The following is a 19,521-nucleotide window of genomic DNA, read 5'->3' on the forward strand; positions in this document are numbered from 1 at the left end:
TGATGCAGCAAAGTAGAGATAAGTATTTCCCTAAGTTAGAGAACAAAAGTATCAATCCAGTAGGAGACAACGCACAAATCACCAATACCTTCACAAACAATCAAACAACTTGCACCCAACGCGATAAAGGGGGTTGTCAATCCCTTCGCGGTTACTTGCAAAAGTGATATCTAATAGAGATAGATGAAACTAAAAAATGATAAAGTAAAATATTTTTGGGTTTTTTGGTTTATAGATCGGAAAGTAAAAGATTGCAAAATAGTATATCGGAAACTAATAAGATGTAAAATAGTAGATTGGAAACTTATATGATGGAAAATAGACCCAGGGGCCATAGGTTTCACTAGAGGCTTCTCTCATGATAGCAAATAATACGGTGGGTGAACAAATTACTGTCAAGCAATTGATATAAAAGCGCAAAGTTATGATGGCATCTAAGGCAATGATTATGAAATATAGGCATCACGTCCGTGTCAAGTAGACCGAAATGATTCTGCGTGTACTACTATTACTCCACACATCGACCGACTCCTGCTTGCTGAAGGAAATATGCCCTAGAGGCAATAATAAAGTTATTATTTATTTCCTTATATCATGATAAATGTTTATTATTCATGCTAGAATTGTATTAACTGAAACTTAGTACATGTGTGAATACATAGACAAACAGAGTGTCACTAGTATGCCCTACTACTTGACTAGCTCGTTGAATCAAAGATGGTTAGTTTCCTAGCCATAGAACTGAGTTGTCATTTGATTAATGGGATCACATCATTAGAGAATGATGTGATTGACTTGAGCCAATTCTGCTAGCTTAGCATTTGATCGTTTAGTATTATTGCTATTGCTTTCTTCATGACTTATACATGTTCTGATGACTATGAGATTATGCAACTCCCGAATTACCGAGGAACACTTTGTGTGCTACCAAAACGTCACAACGTAACTGGGTGATTATAAAGGTGCCTACATAGGTGACTTCCGATGGTACTTGTTGAGTTGGCATAGATCAAGATTAGGATTTGTCACTCCGATTTGTCGGAGAGGTATCTCTGGGGCCCTCTGGTAATGCACATCACTATAAGCCTTGCAAGCATTGTAACTAATGAGTTAGTTGCGGGATGATGTATTACGGAACGAGTAAAGAGACTTGCCAGTAACAGATTGAACTAGGTATTGAGATACCGACGATCGAATCTCGCGGTAAGTAACTTACCGATGACAAAGGAACAACGTATATTGTTATGCGGTTTGACCGATATAGATCTTCATAGAATATGTGGGAACCAATATGAGCATCCAGGTTCCGCTGTTGGTTTTGACCTGAGAGGTGTCTCGGTCATGTCTACATAGTTCTCGAACCCGTAGGGTCCGCACGCTTAACGTTCGATGACGATTTTATTATATGAGTTATGTGATTTGGTGACCGAATGTTGCTCGGAGTCCTGGATGAGATCATGGACATGACGAGGAGTCTCGAAATGTTTCAGAGGTAAAGATTCATATATAGGACGATGATATTCAGACACCGGAAGTGTTCTGGGGGTACCGGGTACAGATCGGGTCATCGGAAGGGGTTCCAGGCATCCCCCCGGCAACTACATGGGCCTAATGGGCGAAGAAGGGGACAAACCAGCCCCTAGGGTGCTGGTGCGCCCCATGTAGGCTGAAATAAGGGGGAAGGAAAGAGGAGAAGATGGAAACGAAGGGGAGGGATTCGGCCTCCCCCTTCCTTCTCTCCTCCCTCCTCCTTTCTTCCCCCTCCAGATGAATATGGAAGGGGAGGGCGAACTAGGAGGCGCCCAATGATGTCTACTACACAACCTTTTTCTTGTAGACGTTGTTGGGCCTCCAAGTGCAGAGGTTTGTAGGATAGTAGCAAATTTCTCTCAAGTGGATGACCTAAGGTTTATCAATCCGTGGGACGCGTAGGATTAAGATGGTCTCTCTCAAACAACCCCGCAACCAAATAACAAAGAGTATCTTGTGTCCCCAACACACCCAATACAATGGTAAATTGTATAGGTGCACTAGTTCGGCGAAGAGATGGTGATACAAATGCAATATGGATGGTAGATATAGGTTTTTGTAATCTGAAAATATAAAAACAGGAAGGTAAATAATGATAAAAGTGAGCGTAAACGATATTTCAATGTGTTGAAACAAGGCCTAGGGTTCATACTTTCACTAGTGCAAGTTCTCTCAACAAGGATAACATAATTAGATCATATAAACTATCCCTCAACATGCAACAAAGAGTCACTCCAAAGTCATGTAGCGACCGTTCTTCGGTCTAGAGGGTCGGTTGGAATCATCATCAGCGACGTTGCTGACACATAAATCGAGGGCCACGTATCCATGATCGATCGTGCTGAGGAATTTGAAGTGACATGACTCCCTCCGGCTAATCAACCGGTTTCCTTCACGTTCCATGTTTTAAAGTGTGATTATTGTGTGTGAGAACGTTGCAGAAAAACAAAAATTTTCCTACGGTTTCACCAAGATCCATCTAGGAGTTCATCTAGCAACGAGTGATTAGATGCATCTACGTACCTTGTAGATCGCGAGCGGAAGCGTTCAAAGAACGGGGATGAGGGAGTCGTACTCGACGTGATTCGAATCACCGAAGATCCTAGCACCGAACGGACGGCACCTCCGCGTTCAACACACGTACGGAACAGCCACGTCTCCTCCTTCTTGATCCAGCAAGGGGGAAGGAGAGGTTGAGGGAGATGGCTCCAGCAGCAGCACGACGGCGTGGTGGTGATGGAGCTGCAGTACTCCGGCAGGGCTTCGCCAAGCACTATGGAGGAGGAGGAGGTGTTGGAGAGGGAGAGGGAGGCACCAAAGATCAAGGTAAGAAGTCCTCCATCTCCCCACTATATATAGGAGGGCCAAGGGGGGGGGGCGCCGGCCCTAGGAGATCTAATCTCCTAGGGGGGTGCGGCCAAGGGGAGGAATCCCTCCTCCCCAAGGCACCTAGGAGGTGCCTTCCCCTCCTAGGACTCTTCCCTCCTTGAAACCCTAGGCGCATGGGCCTCTTGGGGCTGGTGCCCTTGGCCCATGTAGGCCAAGGCGCACCCCCTACAGCCCATGTGGCCCCCCGGGGACAGGTGGCCCCACCCGGTGGACCCCCGGGACCCTTCCGGTGGTCCCGGTACAATACCGGTGACCCCGAAACTTGTCCCGATGCCCGAAATAGCACTTCCTATATATAATTCTTTACCTCCGGACCATTCCGGAACTCCTCGTGACGTCCGGGATCTCATCCGGGACTCCGAACAACATTCGGGTTACTGCATATACATATCCCTACAACCCTAGCGTCACCGAACCTTAAGTGTGTAGACCCTACGGGTTCGGGAGACATGTAGACATGACCGAGACGCTCTCCGGTCAATAACCAACAGCGGGATCTGGATACCCATGTTGGCTCCCACATGCTCCTCGATGATCTCATCGGATGAACCACGATGTCGAGGATTCAAGCAACCCCGTATACAATTCCCTTTGTCAATCGGTATGTTACTTGCCCGAGATTCGATCGTCGGTATCCCAATACCTCGTTCAATCTCGTTACCGGCAAGTCACTTTACTCGTACCGTAATGCATGATCCCGTGACCAGACACTTGGTCACTTTGAGCTCATTATGATGATGCATTACCGAGTGGGCCCAGTGATACCTCTCCGTCATACGGAGTGACAAATCCCAGTCTTGATCCGTGTCAACCCAACAGACACTTTCGGAGATACCCGTAGTATACCTTTATAGTCACCCAGTTACGTTGTGACGTTTGGTACACCCAAAGCACTCCTACGGTATCCGGGAGTTACACGATCTCATGGTCTAAGGAAAAGATACTTGACATTGGAAAACTCTAGCAAACGAACTATACGATCTTGTGCTATGTTTAGGATTGGGTCTTGTCCATCACATCATTCTCCTAATGATGTGATCTCGTTATCAATGACATCCAATGTCCATAGTCAGGAAACCATGACTATCTGTTGATCAACGAGCTAGTCAACTAGAGGCTTACTAGGGACATGTTGGTGTCTATTATTCACACATGTATTACGATTTCCGGATAACACAATTATAGCATGAATAAAGACAATTATCATGAACAAGGAAATATAATAATAATGCTTTTATTATTGCCTCTAGGGCATATTTCCAACAGTCTCCCACTTGCACTAGAGTCAATAATCTAGTTACATTGTGATGAATCGAACACCCATGGAATTCTGGTGTTGATCATGTTTTGCTCTAGGGAGAGGTTTAGTCAACGGATCTGCTACATTCAGGTCCGTATGTACTTTACAAATATCTATGTCTCCATCTTGAACATTTTCACGAATGGAGTTGAAGCGACGCTTGATGTGCCTTGTCTTCTTGTGAAACCTGGGCTCCTTGGCAAGTGCAATAGCTCCAGTGTTGTCACAGAAGAGCTTGATTGGCCCCGACGCATTGGGTATGACTCCTAGGTCGGTGATGAACTCCTTCACCCAAATTGCTTCATGTGCTGCCTCCGAGGCTGCCATGTACTCCGCTTCACATGTAGATCCCGCCACGACGCTCTGCTTGCAACTGCACCAGCTTACTGCCCCACCATTCAAAATATACACGTATCCGGTTTGTGACTTAGAGTCATCCAGATCTGTGTCGAAGCTAGCGTCGACGTAACCCTTTACGACGAGCTCTTCGTCACCTCCATAAACGAGAAACATTTCCTTAGTCCTTTTCAGGTACTTCAGGATATTCTTGACCGCTGTCCAGTGTTCCTTGCCGGGATTACTTTGGTACCTTCCTACCAAACTTACGGCAAGGTTTACATCAGGTCTGGTACACAGCATGGCATACATAATAGAACCTATGGCTGAGGCATAGGGGATGACACTCATCTCTTCTATATCTTCTGCCGTGGTCGGACATTGAGCTGAGCTCAATTTCACACCTTGTAACACAGGCAAGAACCCCTTCTTAGACTGATCCATATTGAACTTCTTCAATATCTTATCAAGGTATGTGCTTTGTGAAAGACCTATGAGGCGTCTTGATCTATCTCTGTAGATCTTGATGCCTAATATATAAGCAGCTTCTCCAAGGTCCTTCATTGAAAAACTCTTATTCAAGTAGGCCTTAATGCTGTCCAAGAGTTCTATATCATTTCCCATCAAAAGTATGTCATCTACATATAATATGAGAAATGCTACAGAGCTCCCACTCACTTTCTTGTAAACGCAGGCTTCTCCATAAGTCTGTGTAAACCCAAACGCTTTGATCATCTCATCAAAGCGAATGTTCCAACTCCGAGATGCTTGCACCAGCCCATAAATCGAGCGTTGGAGCTTGCACACCTTGTCAGCATTCTTAGGATCGACAAAACCTTCCGGCTGCATCATATACAATTCTTCCTTAAGGAAACCATTAAGGAATGCCGTTTTGACGTCCATTTGCCATATTTCATAATCATAAATGCGGCAATTGCTAACATGATTCGGACGGACTTCAGCTTCGCTACCGGTGAGAAAGTCTCATCGTAGTCAACCCCTTGAACTTGTCGATAACCCTTAGCGACAAGCCGAGCTTTATAGATGGTCACATTACCATCCGCGTCTGTCTTCTTCTTAAAGATCCATTTATTTTCTATGGCTCGCCGCTCAACGGGCAAGTCAGTCAAAGTCCATACTTCGTTTTCATACATGGATCCTATCTCGGATTTCATGGCTTCTAGCCATTTGTCGGAATCCGGGCCCGCCATCGCTTCTTCATAGTTCGAAGGTTCACCGTTGTCTAACAACATGATTTCCAAGACAGGGTTGCCGTACCACTCTGGTGCGGAACGTGTCCTTGTGGACCTTCGAATTTCAGTAGGAGCTTGATCAGAAGTATCTTGATCATCATCATTAACTTCCTCTCTAGTCGGTGCAGGCACCTCAGGAACATTTTCTTGAGTTGCGCCATTTTCCGGTTCAAGAGGTAATACTTCATCAAGTTCTACTTTCCTCCCACTTACTTCTTTCGAGAGAAACTCTTTCTCTAGAAAGGATCCATTCTTGGCAACAAAGATCTTGCCTTCGGATCTGAGGTAGAAGGTATACCCAATAGTTTCTTTAGGGTATCCTATGAAGACGCATTTTTCCGACTTGGGTTCGAGCTTTTCAGGTTGAAGTTTCTTGACATAAGCATCGCATCCCCAAACTTTTAGAAACGACAGCTTAGGTTTCTTCCCAAACCATAATTCATACGGTGTCGTCTCAACGGATTTCGACGGAGCCCTATTTAAAGTGAATGCGGCAGTCTCTAAAGCATAGCCCCAAAAAGATAGCGGTAAATCGGCAAGAGACATCATAGATCGCACCATATCTAATAGAGTGCGATTACGACGTTCGGACACACCATTACGCTGAGGTGTTCCAGGCGGCGTGAGTTGTGAAACTATTCCACATTTTCTTAAGTGTGTGCCAAACTCGTGACTCAAGTATTCTCCTCCACGATCTGATCGTAGGAACTTGATTTTCCTGTCACGTTGATTCTCAACCTCACTCTGAAATTCCTTGAACTTTTCAAAGGTTTCAGACTTGTGTTTCATTAAGTAGACATACCCATATCTACTCAAGTCATCAGTGAGGGTGAGAACATAACGATAGCCACCGCGAGCCTCAACACTCATTGGACCGCACACATCAGTATGTATGATTTCCAATAAGTTGGTTGCTCGCTCCATTGTTCCTGAGAACGGAGTCTTGGTCATTTTACCCATGAGGCATGGTTCGCACGTGTCAAATGATTCATAATCAAGAGACTCTAAAAGTCCATCAGCATGGAGCTTCTTCATGCGTTTGACACCTATGTGACCAAGGCGGCAGTGCCACAAGTATGTGGGACTATCATTATCAACCTTACATCTTTTGGTATTCACACTATGAACATGTGTAGCATTACGCTCGAGATTCATTAAGAATAAACCATTCACCATCGGAGCATGACCATAAAACATATCTCTCATATAAATAGAACAACCATTATTCTCGGATTTAAATGAGTAGCCATCTCGAATTAAACGAGATCCTGATACAATGTTCATGCTCAAAGCTTGGCACTAAATAACAATTATTGAGGTTTAAAACTAATCCCGTAGGTAAATGTAGAGGTAGCGTGCCGACGGCGATCACATCGACCTTGGAACCATTCCCGACGCGCATCGTCACCTCGTCCTTCGCCAGTCTCCGCTTATTCCGCAGCTCCTGCTTTGAGTTACAAATGTGAGCAACTGCACCGGTATCAAATACCCAGGAGCTACTACGAGTACTGGTAAGGTACACATCAATTACATGTATATCACATATACCTTTTGTTTTGCCGGCCTTCTTGTCCGCTAAGTATTTGGGGCAGTTCCGCTTCCAGTGACCACTTTCCTTGCAATAAAAGCACTCAGTCTCGGGCTTGGGTCCATTCTTTGGCTTCTTCCCGGCAGCTTGCTTGCCGGGCGCGGCAACTCCCTTGCCGTCCTTCTTGAAGTTCTTCTTACCCTTGCCTTCTTGAACTTAGTGGTTTTATTCACCATCAACACTTGATGTTCCTTCTTGACTTCTACCTCTGCTGATTTCAGCATAGCAAATACTTCAGGAATGGTCTTTTCCATCCCCTGCATATTGAAGTTCATCACAAAGCTCTTGTAGCTCGGTGGAAGCGACTGAAGGATTCTGTCAATGACCGCGTCATCCGGGAGATTAACTCCCAGCTGAGTCAAGCGGTTATGTAACCCAGACATAGTGAGTATGTGCTCACTGACAGAACTATTTTCCTCCATCTTACAGCTGAAGAATTTGTCGGAGACTTCATATCTCTCGACCCGGGCATGAGCTTGGAAAAACCATTTTCAGCTCTTCGAACATCTCATATGCTCCATGTCTCTCAAAACGCTTTTGGAGCCCCGGCTCTAAGCTGTAAAGCATGCCGCACTGAACGAGGGAGTAGTCATCGGTACGTGCCTGCCAAGCGTTCATAACGTCTTGTTCTGCAGGGAGAACAGGTGCGTCACCTAGCGGTGCTTGTAGGACATAATCTTTCTTGGCAGCTATGAGGATGATCCTCAGGTTCCGGACCCAGTCCGTGTAGTTGCTGCCATCGTCTTTCAGCTTGGTTTTCTCTAGGAACGCGTTGAAGTTGAGGACTACGTTGGCCATTTGATCTACAAGACATATTGTAAATATTTTAGACTAAGTTCATGATAATTAAGTTCATCTAATCAAATTATTCAATGAACTCCCACTTAGATAGACATCCCTCCTGTCATCTAAGTATAACATGATCCGAGTTAACTAGGCCGTGTCCGATCATCACGTGAGACGGACTAGTCAACGTCGGTGAACATCTTCATGTTGATCGTATCTTCTATACGACTCATGCTCGACCTTTCGGTCTTCTGTGTTCCGAGGCCATGTCTGTACACATGCTAGGCTCGTCAAGTCAACCTAAGTGTTTTGCATGTGTAAATCTGTCTTACACCCGTTGTATGTGAACGTTAGAATCTATCACACCCGATCATCACGTGGTGCTTCGAAACAACGAACTGTCGCAACGGTGCACAGTTAGGGGGAACACTTTCTTGAAATTATTATGAGGGATCATCTTATTTACTACCGTCGTTCTAAGCAAACAAGATGCAAAAACATGATAAACATCACATGCAATCAAATAATAATAGTGACATGATATGGCCAATATCACATAGCTCCTTTGATCTCCATCTTGGGGCTCCATGATCATCTTGTCACCGGCATGACACCATGATCTCCATCATCATGATCTCCATCATTGTGTCTCCATGAAGTTGCTCGCCAACTATTACTTCTACTACTATGGCTAACGCGTTTAGCAATAAAGTAAAGTAATTTACATGGCGTTTCTCAATGACACGCAGGTCATACAAAAATAAAGACAACTCCTATGGCTCCTGCCGGTTGTCATACTCATCGACATGCAAGTCGTGATTCCTATTACAATAGCATGAACATCTCATACATCACATATAGATCATTCATCATTCATCACAACTTTGGCCATATCATATCACAAAGCACTTGCTGCAAAAACAAGTTAGACGTCCTCTAATTGTTGTTGCAAGTTTTACGTGGCTGAAGTAGGGTTCTAGCAAGAACGTTTTCTTACCTACGTGAAAGCCACAACGTGATTTGTCAACTTCTATTTACCCTTCATAAGGACCCTTTTCATCGAATCCGCTCCAACTAAAGTAGGAGAGACAGACACCCGCCAGCCACCTTATGCAACTTGTGCATGTTAGTCGGTGGAACCGGTCTCACGTAAGCGTACGTGTAAGGTTGGTCCGGGCCGCTTCATCCCACAATACCGTTGAAGCAAGATAAGACTAGTAGCGGCAAGAAAGTTGACAACATCTACGCCCACAACAAATTGTGTTCTACTCGCGCAAGAAGAACTACGCATAGACCTAGCTCATGATGCCACTGTTGGGGAACGTTGCAGAAAACAAAAAATTTCCTACGGTTTCACCAAGATCCATCTAGGAGTTCATCTAGCAACGAGTGATTAGATGCATCTACGTACCTTGTAGATCGCGAGCGGAAGCGTTCAAAGAACGGGGATGAGGGAGTCGTACTCGACGTGATTCGAATCACCGAAGATCCTAGCACCGAACGGACGGCACCTCCGCGTTCAACACACGTACGGAACAGCCACGTCTCCTCCTTCTTGATCCAGCAAGGGGGAAGGAGAGGTTGAGGGAGATGGCTCCAGCAGCAGCACGACGGCGTGGTGGTGATGGAGCTGCAGTACTCCGGCAGGGCTTCGCCAAGCACTATGGAGGAGGAGGAGGTGTTGGAGAGGGAGAGGGAGGCACCAAAGACAAGGTAAGAAGTCCTCCATCTCCCCCACTATATATAGGAGGGCCAAGGGGGGGGCGCCGGCCCTAGGAGATCTAATCTCCTAGGGGGGTGCGGCCAAGGGGAGGAATCCCTCCTCCCCAAGGCACCTAGGAGGTGCCTTCCCCTCCTAGGACTCTTCCCTCCTTGAAACCCTAGGCGCATGGGCCTCTTGGGGCTGGTGCCCTTGGCCCATGTAGGCCAAGGCGCACCCCCTACAGCCCATGTGGCCCCCCGGGACAGGTGGCCCCACCCGGTGGACCCCCGGGACCCTTCCGGTGGTCCCGGTACAATACCGGTGACCCCGAAACTTGTCCCGATGCCCGAAATAGCACTTCCTATATATAATTCTTTACCTCCGGACCATTCCGGAACTCCTCGTGACGTCCGGGATCTCATCCGGGACTCCGAACAACATTCGGGTTACTGCATATACATATCCCTACAACCCTAGCGTCACCGAACCTTAAGTGTGTAGACCCTACGGGTTCGGGAGACATGTAGACATGACCGAGATCGCTCTCCGGTCAATAACCAACAGCGGGATCTGGATACCCATGTTGGCTCCCACATGCTCCTCGATGATCTCATCGGATGAACCACGATGTCGAGGATTCAAGCAACCCCGTATACAATTCCCTTTGTCAATCGGTATGTTACTTGCCCGAGATTCGATCGTCGGTATCCCAATACCTCGTTCAATCTCGTTACCGGCAAGTCACTTTACTCGTACCGTAATGCATGATCCCGTGACCAGACACTTGGTCACTTTGAGCTCATTATGATGATGCATTACCGAGTGGGCCCAGTGATACCTCTCCGTCATACGGAGTGACAAATCCCAGTCTTGATCCGTGTCAACCCAACAGACACTTTCGGAGATACCCGTAGTATACCTTTATAGTCACCCAGTTACGTTGTGACGTTTGGCACACCCAAAGCACTCCTACGGTATCCGGGAGTTACACGATCTCATGGTCTAAGGAAAAGATACTTGACATTGGAAAACTCTAGCAAACGAACTATACGATCTTGTGCTATGTTTAGGATTGGGTCTTGTCCATCACATCATTCTCCTAATGATGTGATCTCGTTATCAATGACATCCAATGTCCATAGTCAGGAAACCATGACTATCTGTTGATCAACGAGCTAGTCAACTAGAGGCTTACTAGGGACATGTTGGTGTCTATTATTCACACATGTATTACGATTTCCGGATAACACAATTATAGCATGAATAAAGACAATTATCATGAACAAGGAAATATAATAATAATGCTTTTATTATTGCCTCTAGGGCATATTTCCAACAAAAAACTCCTTAATCATCGTCTGAAAAGTCTGCAACATTAACGTTGCAGCCTGAAACGGGTCAGCACATGGAATATGCTGGCAAAGTAACACATAGAGAGTAATGGAATGAAACAAGCTATACTATATGCATATTTGGCTGGTGGAAAAGCTCTATGGTTACAGTTTTGCGTAAAGCTAATTTTCCCTACTGCAAAGGAATAAATTTTATTTAACTATCATGGTAGTTGTTAAAGATTGAGAATGGTTGACACATTCTCAATCCCAATTAAGCATCATCATTAAACAAAACCCAACAAAATTAAATTAGAGTAACATGTTGAGATTCACATGATAATCCAAGCACTAGATACTCAAGATGTCCATAACCGGGGACACGGCTAACCATGATTAGTTTATACACTCTGCAGAGGTTTGCGAACTTTTCCCCACAAGACTCGATCGCCTCCGTTTGGTTTCTCGCACTACACGATGTTTAAGAAATGGATGATCGAGACACAGTCTTTCAGAAGCGCTAGCACCTTACGATGGATAGACCGTTACACCTACTTTCCCCTACATCTGCTAGTCTACCCTGTAAGAGTTCGCACAACTTAATCAACTATGCTAGAGCCCATAATAGCTTGTGGATGCACACGGAAGTTTCTAGTATGAAAAATCTCATGATCCCTTTGGGCCTGGGTGGCGGTCCATAAAGAAAAACAGGCAATCCTGGAATACCCAGGTACCTCATTCCACCCAGATGTGTGTTTAAGTTGCCACCTTAGATAAACCATTAAATTAACAAACTCACATCTCTCATGGATATCACTCACCCAATCCACGTCTACTAGCATAACATGGCATAATAGGCAAACGTAGAAGTAACTCCCAAATGTTTGATAATACAACAAGTAATATGTACTACCTCAACTACTTCCCATCCCACAATTTAATTAGATCCTAATCATGCAATGTTTGAGGATTGAGCTAATGCAATAAAACTGGGTAGTAGGAGGTATGATCAAAGTGTTACTTGCCTTGCTGATGATCCACGAAACCTAGAGATTCGAAGTAACAGGCGGCGCACTCCGGGTATTCTATCGCAGACAAACAAACAAGCATACAATAAGTATTCATCTAATGCACAGGTAAAACTCAAATAAGAGATCTAACCAGAAAGTTCAACTTAAGAACTCCGATTTGCAAAAAGAATCAAATCAAACGAAGCAACGAAAGTCAAACGGCAAAAGAAACAGGCTTCGTTTACTATTCTAGATCTAGGGAAATTTTTACAGTGGCAAAAACTTGTTTAAGTTGGTTAAACGGATAGAGAGTTTCGAGATGAAACTCCAGGTGCTTGAATCGCCTGATTCCGATAAATGAGCGAAAAGTTATACTAAAACGAAAGTCGGATCAGGAATCGCGATCAGAAAAATCGGGGATTTAATCCGAGAAAAGAAAAATGACGAATGTTCGCTAGAACAAACGGACGAACGCTCGCTATTTAAATAAATCGGAAAAACCGATCTATTTAAAAAAACCGAAACTAAAAAAACGAACAAAACCGTTGGAAAAACCGAACGGTTTTTCGAAAAAAAACGGCGTCTAAAAAAAACTACCCCGCAAACTCCGGCGACAGATCCGGCGGCGGCGGCGGGGCTCCGGCGGTCGGCGGCGGTCGGCGGCGGCGGGGCTGCGGTCGGCGGCGCGGGGCGGGCGGCGGCGGGGCTGGGACTAGGGTTTGGGGAGGCTCCCGGGCTGGGCTCCCGGCTTATAAAGGCTGGACGGGCTTAGTGTCCAGGTGGGACACGGCCCGTAGGTCGGTTGCGTTTTTTTTAATATTCCGCACAGAAAAACAAAAAAAGAAATACTAAACGGACTCCAAAAATTCCGAAATAAATTTTCCCGAGCTTCTAAAATCAAGCCGCACAAGGTGAACATTTATTTGGGGCCTAAATGCAATTTTGAAAAACACACATTTTTCCTAAATTCAAAATAAAATGACGAAAAACTCCGAAATAAAATCTTATTGATTTATTATTAAATCCTCAATATTTCTTTATTTTGGGAAAGTCATTTTATTCCCTCTCTCATATTTTTGTAATAGAAATAATTGATGATAAAATAATTAAAATCAAATGATCCTACTCTCAAAATTTGAGAAAACTCAAATATGAAATAACGAAATCCCCAACTCTCTCCGTGGGTCCTTGAGTTGCGTAGAATTTCTAGGATCAAAGCCGAAAGCAAATAAATTATGATATGCAATGATGATCTAGTGTATAACATTCCAAATTGAAAATTTGGGATGTTACAAACCTACCCCCCTTAAGATGAATCTCGCCCTCGAGATTCGGGTTGGCTAGAAAATAGGTGAGGGTGGTCCTTGGGAAAATCTTCCTCTCGCTCCCAGGTGGCTTCATCCTCCATGTGGTGGCTCCACTGAACCTTACAAAACTTGATAACCTTGCTGCGGGTGACTCGGCTGGCAAACTCGAGAATCTTAACTGGTTTCTCCTCATAGGTCAAATCACCGTCCAACTGAATTGCTTCCAGTGGTACCGTATCTCTCAGCGGTATGTCAGCCATCTCCGCGTGGCACTTCTTCAACTGAGAAACGTGGAACACATCATGAACTCCTGACAATCCTTCGGGCAATTCCAACTTGTAGGCCACTTCTCCCATATGTTCCAATACTCGGTGTGGTCCTACAAATCGTGGCGCTAACTTTCCCTTAACACCAAAGCGCTTTATTCCCCGAAGTGGGGATACTCGAAGATAAACTCTGTCTCCGACTTCGTAAACTGTCTCCTTGCGTTTAGAATCTGCATAACTCTTCTGCCTGGATTGAGCTACCTTGAGCCTATCGTGAATCAATTTCACCTTCTGTTCAGACTCCTTAATCAAATTAGGTCCAAACAACTGGCGGTCTCCAACTTCATCCCATCACAACGGTGTCCTGCACCTCCTTCCGTACAAGGCTTCGAAAGGGGCCATCTTTAAAATGGATTGATAGTTGTTGTTGTAAGAGAATTCTGCATATGGAAAATTGTCGTCCCAACTAGATCCATAATCTAGCGCACAAGCTCTCAGCATGTCCTCCAAAATCTGATTGACTCTCTCGGTCTGTCCATCTGTCTATGGATGAAAAGTTGTGCTGAACTCTAGCCTGGTACCCAAAGTTTCGTGCAGTTGATTCCAAAACTTTGAGGTAAACTGGGTTCCTCTATCTAATACTATACTCCTCGGAACTCCATGTAAGCATATAATCCTGGTCATGTATATCTTTGCCAACTTAGCACTGGTGTAAGTGGTCTCTACCGGGATGAAATGAGCTACTTTAGTCAACCGATCAACTACAACCCAAATCGAGTCATAGCCTGAATGAGTCCTGGGTAATCCCGTGATAAAATCCATGCCTAACTTATCCCACTTCCATTCGGGTATCGGCAATGGTTGTAGCAATCCTGCTGGCTTCTGATGCTCTGCCTTCACTCTCTGACATACATCACATACTGCTATGTACTCCGCAATATCCTTCTTCATTCCGGTCCACCAGAAAATATCCTTCAAATCCAAATACATCTTGGTATTTCCTGGGTGAATCGAATATGGTGAATCGTGTGCCTCTTGCAGAATCAACCTCCTGATCTCCCGATCATTGGGCACATAAACACGGTCTTCAAACCATAGGGTGTCGTGCTCATCCTCACGAAATCCTTTAGCCTTTCCTTCGCTCATTTTCTCCTTTATAGAGGCAATCTCCTTGTCAGTCTTCTGAGCTTCTCTGATTCTATCCATCAAAGTTGACTGAATCTCCAATGCTGCTACATAGCCTCTCGGAACTATTTCCAAACATAGCTCACGAAGATCCTCGGCTAACTCCTTTGGTATTTATCCCGTCATTAGTGTATTGACATGGCTTTTACGGCTCAATGCGTCAGCTACTACATTAGCCTTTCCGGGATGGTAATGCAATCTCATATCATAATCCTTGATGAGCTCCAACCATCTCCTTTGTCTGAGGTTTAACTCCTTCTGCGTGAAAATGTATTTCAAACTCTTGTGATCCGTGTACACCTCACAATGATTTCCAATGAGGAAATGTCTCCATGTTTTCAATGCATGCACTACGGCTGCTAACTCCAAATCACGCGTGGCATAATTCAATTCGTGGGGTTTCAGTTGTGAGGCATATGAAACAACTCTCCCTTCCTGCATAAGCACTGCTCCAAGTCCTCGTCGTGAAGCGTCACAATACACCTCATAATCCTTGGTCTGGTCTGGCAAAATCAGCACTGGTGAAGTAACCAAGCGTTTCTTCAACTCCTGGAAACTAGCCTCACACTCCTCAGTCCATATGAACTTGGTATCCTTCTTTAACAACTCCGTCATAGGTTTTGCAATCTTGGAGAAATTCTCAATAAATCTCCGGTAGTATCCTGTGAGTCCAAGGAAACTCCAGATCTCTCCAACTGTGGTTGGTGCTTCCCACTTGGTCACGGTATCAACTTTAGTGGGATCAACTGCTATTCCTTCTCCGGATATAACGTGTCCGAGGAATCCTACTTCCTTCAACCAAAACTCACATTTGCTGAACTTGGCATACAACTGATGTTCTCTGAGCTTCTCAAGTACCAATTGCAAATGTTCCTTATGTTCCTCTTCATTCTTCGAGTAAACCAGAATATCATCAATGAACACCACGACAAACTTATCCAAAAATTCCATAAACACTTTGTTCATCATGTTCATAAAATAGGAAGGTGCATGAGTCAGACCAAATGACATAACGGTATACTCGTACAGCCCATACCTGGTGGTAAAAGCTGTCTTAGGTATATCCTGTTCTCGAATCTTCAACTGGTGGTATCCTGATCGCAGATCGATCTTGGAAAATACCTTAGCTCCTTGCAATCGATCAAATAGATCATTGATCATTGGTAGTGGGTACTTGTTCTTGATCGTTACTTCATTCAACCCACGATAATCAACAACCATCCTTAACGATCCATCCTTTTTCTCCACTAGAAGTACTGGTGATCCCCAAGGCGACGAACTTGGGCGAATGTAACCTTTATCCAGTAACTCCTTAATTTGCTTCTTAATCTCCACCAAATCCTTTGCAGGCATCATGTATGGTCTCTTCGATATTGGCCCTGTGCCTGGCAATAGCTCAATCAAAAACTCAATATTTCTATCCGGTGGCATGCCTGGAAACTCTTCTGGAAATACTTCAGGGAAATCCCTTACCACTGGTACTTCCTCCTGCACAACTCCTATTAAACAATTTACTTGAGTCCCTTTTGGCACATGTCGGGATACATACTTGATCCTTCTCCCATCTGGGGTGGTAAGCAAAATTGTCTTACTGGTGCAATCGATGTTTCCCCCATACATCGATAGCCAATCCATACCCAGAATTACATCCAATCCTTGTGATTCCAAAATGATTAAATCCGAGGGAAACACATGCCTACCTATACTCAATGGCACTTGAAAACATCCTTGACTGGCCATATACTCCACTCCTGGTGAGCTTACTAGCATAGGTGTTCTAAGAACCTTAGTGGGCAAGTTATACTTATCCACAAATCCCCTTGATATGTATGAATGCGATGCACCAGTATCAAAAAGAACGAGTGCAGTAAATGACTTAACCAAAAACTTACCGATTAATGCATCCGGCTGCTCTTCAACCTCCTCCACGTTAACGTGGTTCACCTGTCCCCTGTTGAAAGGGTTCGGCTTCTTCCCAGAGCTTCCATTGCCATTCTGGCCTTTAGGACATTCATTGGCATAATGTCCGGTCTTCTGACACTTAAAGCAAGTGACTCGGCTCAGGTCTTTCTTGGCTGGGGTTGATGGGTTGGTATGGTTTTGGCCGTTGCTTCCTCCATTGCCATTACCATTCTTGTGATTGTGCGAGCTACCTCCTCCATGGGTATGCTGAAAATGTCCTCCCGATCTAGGGGTAAAACGTGGCTTCTGCTGAGCTCCGGAATTGTACTTCCCTTGTCCATACTTCCTCTTGCAGTTCTCAATTTGCTGCTGCTTGCCTTCAATCATAAGAGCACGGTCTACCAACTCCTGGTAGCTGTTGAAGTTTGCTACCATCAACTGCATGCTGAACTCATCATTTAGTCCTTCCAGAAACTTCTCCTGCTTAGCTGCATCTGTAGCAACGTCATCTGGGGCATAACGTGCTAATTTACTAAAGTCCTCCACATACTGGCCAACTATCCGTCCTCCTTGGCGCAAGTTGCGAAACTCTCGCTTCTTCATGGCCATAGCTCCTGCTGAAACATGGACAATTCGAAAAGCCTGCTGAAACTGGTCCCATGTGACGATGTCGACAGGAAAGTGGCTGTGAAATTCTCCCACCATGATGCTGCGGGTCCTTCAAGCTGATGTGCGGCAAACTTCACCTTCTCCGCATCTGTGCATCCTGCTGTGGTCAACTCTCTAGCTGTCTTGCGGAGCCAATCATCTGCTACTATCGGCTCGGTGCTACCGGAAAACACCGGCGGATTCAAACTAAGAAAACGGGCTAAGTGATCAACAGGTGGTGGTGGTGGTGGTGGGTTGTTGTTGTTGTTCCCCTGATTCTGATTCTGGACTAGCAACTGCATCAATGTGTTCTGCTGCTGGATCAACTGGGTGAGCTCCAGTGGAAAGGTAAATCCGGGGTCACGTCTCGGAGGCATCTGAGGGTTTTAGAAAAGATGAGATTTAAGAATAGAGGGGGTCCAAAGAGAAAACACTACCCATATGCACATGATGCAAAAGCAAACAATTCACTTCATTCAATCAAACAAGGGATACAATCGATCTAACTATTGCAAAAGTGCTCGGACTACTGTATTTACATGGTGGACTACTACTACTGATGAGGTGGTCTACTAGAAATATTCTTCGGTTACAGACTCCATGATATCTGCTCCGGCTTCATCAACATAGTCATCATCGATATCATCTGGGTTCGAGTCGGTGTCGTCGATGATGATGTATTCTTCCGGGCGAATCTCCTTGGGTTCTTCGTCTTCATCTACTGGTGTAGGGCCTCCCATAAATATTCCGATCTTCTTGAGCAGATCATCATTCTTCTCCACCAATACTTCAATTTCTTCTTCATAATCTTGACGTGTAGCCTTGAGTTCTTCCTCCAGTTCTTTGATTCTAGTCCTTGCCTTCTTCAGGTCTATCATGCCGGCGCACATCTGGTTCTCCTGTCGTCGAATGTGCTGGTTTAATTCCTTGATAGAAGCTGCAATTGATCTATCCTTTCTGGTGCTGATCATCCCCCAGTGCTCATCTCGGCGCCCACAAATCTGGTAGATAGTATCCTTGAGATCATTGTGGTAGACTTCTCCAATGTGTCCCATGACGATGTGATCTGCCATGCTCTTCCCTAGACTCCAAGTTGGTGCATCAAAAGAAAATTCTATGGGCTCAGTGACTGGCATGGACGTCCTTCCTGGAACTTGAACTTGAATCATCCAGCGCTCTTCTTCAGGTAAAGTGGCGTTGTAGGTTCCGGTGAAGCTTGGTACTCCTATGTTCAGGTATCTAGTGACTTCCTTCAGGTGACGTCCAAAGGGTGTATCTTCATCCGGTTGCGTGAACTTGTTCCTTGCATCCGCCATCCTAAAGAGTAGAAAAGATGAGAGGTCAGAAGAGAAGAGAGTGAATAGTGATCTAGGTCTTTTAGCTTAGTGGTCGTGTCCTACAGTCAGCGTGTGCTCTGATACCATCTTTATAGCGACCACACCTCAAACAGTCTGATCTCTATGCTCAGGTGTCATCCCTGGATCAGTAATGCTGACACCACACAGTACTTGAAGGATTTATAACAGAGTAGCAATAACACACTTATTACATCGAGTGTCTCAATAGAGAACTTATTACAATAAATATGGCTTAAGGCCATCTAATAACGATAACAACGGAAGGCTTGGAAGATAAGTGAGTCCATCAACTCCAGCGGCATCGCTGAGTATAGAACCACGACCTAAAAACTCCTTAATCATCGTCTGAAAAGTCTGCAACATTAACTTTGCAGCCCGAAACGGGTCAGCACATGGAATATGCTGGCAAAGTAACACATAGAGAGTAATGGAATGAAACAACCATACTATATGCATATTTGGCTGGTGGAAAGCTCTATGGTCAAAGTTTTGCGTAAAGCTAATTTTTCCCTACTACAAAGGAATAAATTTTATTTAACTATCATGGTAGTTGTTAAAGATTGAGAATGGTTGATAGCATTCTCAATCCCAATTAAGCATCATCATTAAACAAAACCCAACAAAATTAAA

Source organism: Triticum aestivum, chromosome 6A (assembly GCF_018294505.1).
Source record: "Triticum aestivum cultivar Chinese Spring chromosome 6A, IWGSC CS RefSeq v2.1, whole genome shotgun sequence".
In the NCBI taxonomy this organism is placed as follows: Eukaryota; Viridiplantae; Streptophyta; class Magnoliopsida; order Poales; family Poaceae; genus Triticum; species Triticum aestivum.